The following is a 7818-nucleotide window of genomic DNA, read 5'->3' on the forward strand; positions in this document are numbered from 1 at the left end:
TTTAACACCAATTTTTGCCACAACCGAACCTTGGATTGTCACATTGGTTACTTCATGTCGGTTATTATTATTGGAAGAATACTCCTACCGCAGTCGGACTTCATATTATCTTTTTGTGATGCTTGCACCGCAACAGCGATTGATCAACAAAGTTGTTTCGCATTCTTCACATTATGAGATTATTATGACTTGGTTGCTTATTTTAAGCAAGTGGACTTTATTTTCTTTGAAGCCACTTCAAGGTTCTAACACCGCAGTTTGGATATTTGGATATATATTTTTGGCACAACAAATGATTTTCTCAGCACAACTTCAACAACTATGTCACCCTCCTTCTCATGACCGCAAGAGTATCTCTTCTAATCTTTCTTGATTCTTATCGAGACCCTTCATACATCTAGGGAGAGCTTCTCTTAGCTATTGGTATCCGACACTCTCCATCCGATGATTTGTTGATTTTTGATATCCGGTCATTGGTTATCAAAAATAAGGAGAGAATATCATCCGGATTTGGTTATTATTGTTTGAGTTTTGATTTTTGAAGACTTATGAAGACGATTATTTATTTAGTGATGCGATGTGAAACTTATTTTTGGTCTTCACAGATCAAATTTTTTGTATTACTCGATGTTTTCCGATTCAGATTATTTATTATTCGGACTCTACCACAAGATGATTTTGTGTTCGCATCTGGTTCAGTTCTTATGGTTTCACGAGTTTGGATTTGTGATATGTTGAAGATGAGGATTATTTTGGCGAAGTGATGTGGCACTTATTTTTGATCCTTGGATCAAATTTTTGGCATTGCTGGACAATGTTTTTGGACTCACATTATCATTATCCGGACTTCATTTTATGGATGCTTCACATTTTTAGCAGGTTATTCTTTGAAGAATTTTGGTGTATTATGATTCGAGAACTCAAGATGTTTTTCAGACTTTTTGAAGCCGAAGTGTTTCTTTTATTGGATCTTCTACTTGCTCATGGTGACCTCCTTATTTGGGTGATTATGACTGGTTTGAAGATTTGAATCTTATCTTTTTTGCTTCATTGGTTGTGCTTTGAAGCCGAAGACCTTCATTGTTAGAGATTCATGGCCAGTTTCAGACTTCACAGTCACTTCAGAGTTTCAGAGACATTTCAGCACTTGATCTCATTTTATTACCACACTTGTTAGTCGGATTACTGTATTATAGCCTTGTATCACTTATTGTATCTCTCATCATTTGTAAGCATTTAGGGAGAGAATGTTGGTACATGTAAATGCTCCACAAATAATGAGTGTTTATTAGGTTGTATTTTCCCTTTATTGTATTTTGTGGTGTAAATACTCTCCCTCCTATATAAAGGGAGAGTTGGTCTTATCTCAAAAAGCTAGCCACTTTTACTTTTCTTAGAAGATTAATTTTCTCACAATGGAATCTAGAGAGAGAAAGTTGGTGGGTTCTCCCACCCATGGAGATTTTCTCTCCCACCATGTTCTTCATGCTTCATCAATATTATTCTCTCTTGTTCTTAGTCTTTTCTTATGAACTCATAATATGTTCTTCGTGTTCATACTTCCAAAAACACGATTAATCTTGAGATATCTTTCTTCCGCATCCACCGTTCGTTATAAAAAGGGTTCCTACAGGAATGATAATCATAATCAGAACAACAAACCAAATGATTTTAGGCATGAATCTACTTTCTAATCCTTCAGATCTTTCCTCCTAGCAACAAATTATACATGTAAAAGATAAATTAAAGCATTATAAGTACCCTTTAGTTCTAAATATCCTAAAAACATAGTATATAATAATAAAAAGAATTCATAAATATATGTATAAAATAGACGTTATCAAACTACCCCACACTAGTCTTTTACTTGCCCCCAAGCAAAATTGATTTAATTATCATATTATCACATCAAAGCCCTAGTCACCAACATCGCACAAGACAATCCATTTTGAGCCCATCCATTACATCAAGACCACAATGCATATATTTGTGTTTAAATTTTCTAAAACCTTCCCCAATCCCAAATATTTATGATCCTCATAAACACTCCCCCACTTATTTTGAACAACATTCATTGTATGCATCCCTCCGAATATATCATCATAAATCTTTCTTAACCTCAACGTAATTTTTGATTAAGCTCTCAAACATACATATAGAAAAATAACCTAGAAAGAAAAATTACAATAAAATAACACTCAATAGCGATTTTTGCTTTCTTCTTCCAACTTTATATGCTTTGTTACTCAACGGTTTTCTTTTTTTTTTTCTTCTTTTTTATTACTATTTTTTATTTTATTTTTTGCAATCACTTTTTTTTTCACACATTACTAAAAACCTAATAAAAATATATGCTTAAGCAAGAGAACTTAATCCTCAACCCTTATTGGTTAAAGACCTTAGTCTAAAGTGCAATGATTACATAAGTTGTCCTGGATATGCTAAACGTATTATGTCCCTCAAACTAAGCAAGATGTTTTTGTCCCATGATTTCACTAGGACAGGGAAGCCATAAATACACTAGAACATATGTTGTCTCAAATAAACATCGAGGCTCGCATTAGATTGTCCCACACAACACTATCAACCTAGGTCTCAACATAATAATACAACAATTTTTTAACTAGATTCAGTTTTAGACTCTTTTTTACAAGTCTTTATTATTATTATTTTAATTTTTTTTCCAATCTAGCAATGGTAATTAATCTTAAAATTTCTTTTTAGCTTTCGACCCCCAATCCCACACTTAATTCATGCGATGTCCCCATTGCATGCATAAACAATTAAAGAACACAAAAATAAAGAGGGAGAAAAAGGAGAGACTCCCCTGAGGTAGTAGTGGCGAGATTGAATGGGGCTGCTAAAAGTTGCTGCAAAAATTTGTTGGAAGACTAGAAACTAGAATGCTGCTTTGAATGTGTTGGAAAATAAAACCAAGAATCATTGAATTCTAAAATGTGGTGCAACAAATTGAAAAATAATGCAATGTACAGTAACCACGACGTAGGAAGGTGTCAACCACGTCGTGGCGTCAAATGAGGAAAAATTTGTATCGTGAACAATAACATGACCACAACGTGGTAAAGTGCCGACCATGTCGTGGTATCTACGATGGCAATCTCCACTTGTGATTAAAAACTCCCCCACGACATAGAAAAGTGTCAACCATGTCATGACAGTTGGGATGATACTTCTGATTCGCGTTGAAACATAACTCCATGGCATGGGAACAACTCTTCCATACCATAGCAAATCGAGGAAGTCAAAATTGCCACTCCTAGAGTGATAATCTCTCCAAATATCAACGCACACCCCATACTTACTAAAATTTGTGGCTCTCGATTATCAACTTCAAACTCTCACGATTTTTTCTCTTTTTTTCTCTCATGACAAAACAACAGTCGACCTAGCGGCTGAACTTACTGCCATCTTTCTAAGGGGGAAAATTCTACAAAAATCTAAAAGATTAAAGAGCATCAATATGGAATAAAAAATTACATCAACAAAAAATAAATTAACATCCTAATTTAAGCAAACTAAATACACACCAAAATAAAATAAAACTACTAAGTCTAATAAACCAAAATAAATAACCAGTTCTCCCCCACTTAGGGTTCGAACTACCACGTGCTGACCCATGCAGTCGATCATGGCACCGAAACGGCTCAGCCAATCTATACCCACAATCAAGCAGACATCCCCCATGGGGATAGGAATCAAATCGATCGGAAAGGATACCCCGAAGATCTCCAGAACGCAACTATGATAAACCGAAGAAGCAGAAACCCTATGTTCATTGGAGATAGAAACTCGCAACGGAAAATCCAACTCCCCTAAGGGAAAAGCAAACTCCCTACTAAAAGACCAAGAAACAAAGGACCAACTCGTACCCGAGTCAAACACAACTGAAGCAGGCAAGGAGTTCACTAGAAACGTACCTACCAAAGGTGCAAATATATAAGCATAATACATACATAATCAATAAGATGAGGGATAGAAACATATCAGTCACAACATCCGGTGTTGCTCTGGCCTCCTCGGCGGTAAGCTGGAAAGCGCGCCCTCGAGCCCTCGTGGGCTCCGCCCTGCCCTGACTTTCGTTAATGATCCTCAAAGTAGTCGGAGCTGGAGCCTAAGCCGGTCTGGCAGCTAGCAAGGGACACTGGGCCTTCATATGGCCCACCTGATCACAATGGTAACAAAGTCTGACACTCGAAGTTGGTGTCCGCTACCGACAATCACTCGCAATGTGGCACTGCTTGCCACATTTATGGCAACCCGAAGAAGTCCGACAAGCTATATCATGCACCTTTTCGCCATTCCCACAAGTGCAACCCCTCTGACTCCGTGAACTGGGGTCAGCGGCCCTAAACCGCTTCGATATAGGCTGCGACTGCATCGGGGCCAGTCTTGCCTCTCTCGTCTGAAAATCAATCTCAATCTCACGCGGCTTGGCGGCCTCCTGCATCTCCAAAAATGAACCATAACGCTGAGTAGAAACAAACTGCTTGATCTCTGTCTTGAGCATACTTAAGTAACGGGCCATCTAAGCCTACTTAGATGCAACAAACTTAGGCCAGAACATAGCTCTCTCCTTGAGAAACTTGGTGATCTCCGTCACCATCTTAGAACCCTATCTCAAATTCAGATACTCCTGGACCAACCTTTCAAGCTCTACCAGTGGAACATATCGGGAGCGTAAAATCTCAGAAAACTGTCCCAAGTCACGACAGGCGTCTGCTCAGCAAAATAGGAACTGGTAGCGAGCCTCCACCAATCCTTCGCTCCGGACCTCAGAAGGTTTAGAGGGCACCTAACCTTCTGGTCAACAGGGCATGAACAACTGAAGAAACATCCCTCCAAATCAGATATCCACCTTAGGGCAATGATCGGGTCCTGTACCTTATCAAAATTCAGGGCTTTGTATTTTCGAAGTCCCGATACTGAAAAACCCGACCTGGTCCAGCACCAGCAGCTGCTATAGTTACGGAGGATGCAGCAGTAACAGTCCCAACAATGATTGAGTATCTGTCATCAAAGAACTCCATCATCGCGGTCTTAATAGACCAAAACAACTCCAATATCTGACCCCAGATAATGGTCAGAACCTTGTCATGAAGAATCTCCCTAATTCGGGCATCCAACTTATCTGCCTACCGGCTCCTGATCCCGATCCGGATCCGATCTCAACTCGCACCGTTGTCACCATACTGAAAATATGCTAGGGAGATATCAGATAACATACATAATATAACAGGGGAACCAACTCCCAACAAGCCCTAGGGGTTGTGGCTTCTTTGTTACGTGTACTGGTCATGTGCTTTCAGTAGTACAGACCCATACTACCTTCCACACCTACCCGTAGTTGTCCGATAGGATCACCACAACAACCCTAAAAATAATTCTTAACGTACTCATACTCTCAATCATCACACCCTAAAGGATAACTACACATATCAAAACTGGTCGGCTGACCCTACACCACTCATCCATGAAACCTCCACTAACCCTGCAACACTCGTGTATGATAGCCATACATAATGACGGACCCTATAGACATTCGAATATCTGATCCTACCCTAAGCCCTTCATCAAACAAGAATAGGAAATAAGGCCAAACCAAACAATCTTAGGCTACAAGATCTTAGTTATGTATGACCATGATACATACACTACGCAACTACAGTAATGCGGTCAATTCCATTAGAGAATGACCCTAGGCTATTATGCATCATATAATTAGGCAATTCTTTCATGCATACATCATGAAGGTCGCTAGCCTATCACTACCATGATGTTCTAACATATCATAATATCAAATAATAGAAATGTATTTTGGGGTTTACTTACTAGCTCCGATTGATCATACACATCACATCCTCCTTGATTATTTTGAATATCGTTTGAAAATCATTTAAAAAAAAATCTTTTTCCTTAGTTTGAGAATGGATTCACACGAGTGTTCCTCCAATTCACTCAAAACAAGGCTATGATACCGACTTGTAACAGTCATAAAAATTCATGAAAATTTAAACTTTTTCGACCAACCAAAAATCATACTTGTTGACATTATAGTTTTCAAAACGAGTTTAAGCATCAGCGTAATCCCAAAATCCTAAAACAAAATATGAGGATGTGCATGATCACACCTTTGCCTTCCTGTGATCCTCTAAAGTACCTGGAACATAATCCGAAACTGTAAGCCCAAAGCTTAGTGATTTCCCCCAAATACCAATGCATAGTCTACAACATAAATATAATAACAACATATTGTGGGCCCAATCAACCATTGGGTTGGAATACCCCAGGCCTTCAACCATTGGTTGGAATGCCAACATACTATGGGTCCAATCATCCTCGGGATGGAATACCATAGGCCCTCAATCATCGGGTTGGAATGTCCTGGCCTGTTGGCTTACGCACAAAGAAGTGAAGCCTCAGCCACCAACCAATCATGTGCACATAATATAGAGAAACATGCTACTAACCAGTCAGCAAATAGACAGACGGATCTTACAGATCACTAAGCATAACAACATCCTAAATACCAGAATACTGATCTAACAAATTACTACAACAATATAGTATACATAGCAGAATATTAAATCTAAAGGGTCTACCTTGGTGCCTTCGACCTATAAGTACAGTGAGGAAAACTCACCTCACAAGTAGTGCAGAACTGATAAGGTCTTACTCCAAATCTCAGCTCCCGGCTCAAATGCCTACAACCACCATGTAACAAATTCCATCAAAATCCCGAAATCAAAAGCCAAACTTGGTCAACCATGGTCAAAGCCAAGGTCAATGGTCAATGGTCAAGGCCAACAGTCCATGTTGACCCAACTCGTCGAGTGTACCAATAAACTCGTCAAGTTCTTACAATAATTAGAAGGTCGGGAATATCCTAGCCAACACTTTGAGTTGGCTTGCAAACTCGCCGAATTTTCCCGAGATTAATACATTCAACTGATCCTATGATTTTAGGGACTCCAAGGCTCATATCTAACATCTAATTCTATCAAAAAGGATAAAGTTTCCAACTTTATCCTCTAGGGCTACTCCATGTGCTCAAAAACCCATCCACAAGGCTTGAAGATTCAAGGGCTTAACCAATAAGAACAAAATCCTTGAGATCTGGAACCCAACCTTTCCAGAAGAGATTCTAGCCTCAAAATCGACCCAAAGGTTGGTGCTATATAGACATGCATGTCCAATGCATGTCTTGAAACCAAAATGGGTCAAAAAGGGAAAATATGACCTAAACTCTATGCATGGCATCAAAACTTGGCTAAAGACCAGATCTAAGTCACTACAAGGTCATCTTGACCTGAAGATTCATAAAGTTGCAAAGTTTATAAGATCCATCCATAGCAACATCCAAGAATGTGGAGAAAAAGTACAAAATTCAAGATCTAGCTACATAGAGGAATAAAAATCAAATCTTTGACAGTTACAAAGGTCCAGAAGAGTGCCAAACTGAAGATGAGAGCTTTGCTTGCTAAATCCTTTCTTCCTTCTTCCAACTTCTTCTTTTGCTCCAAACACAGCATACTAGCTCACAAAATGAGAGGGGAGGATGATTAGGGTTCACAAGGGCCGATGTAGGGGTTTGGAGGCTGATAAAAGATCAGCCTTAAGGACTTAAGGTGGTTATATAGGGTGCAAAACCCTAAAATTTAGGGTTTCTCATCCAGCCACCAACACGTTGATTTTCCCATCACCACGTGACCCAAGAATCCTTCAACACGTCTTATTGAGTCTACCAACACGCCGAGTTCAAATGGAAAATATGCTTAAGGAAATAAATCTCATACCTGG

This window comes from Lactuca sativa, chromosome 1, assembly GCF_002870075.4.
Source record: "Lactuca sativa cultivar Salinas chromosome 1, Lsat_Salinas_v11, whole genome shotgun sequence".
Lineage (NCBI taxonomy): Eukaryota > Viridiplantae > Streptophyta > Magnoliopsida > Asterales > Asteraceae > Lactuca > Lactuca sativa.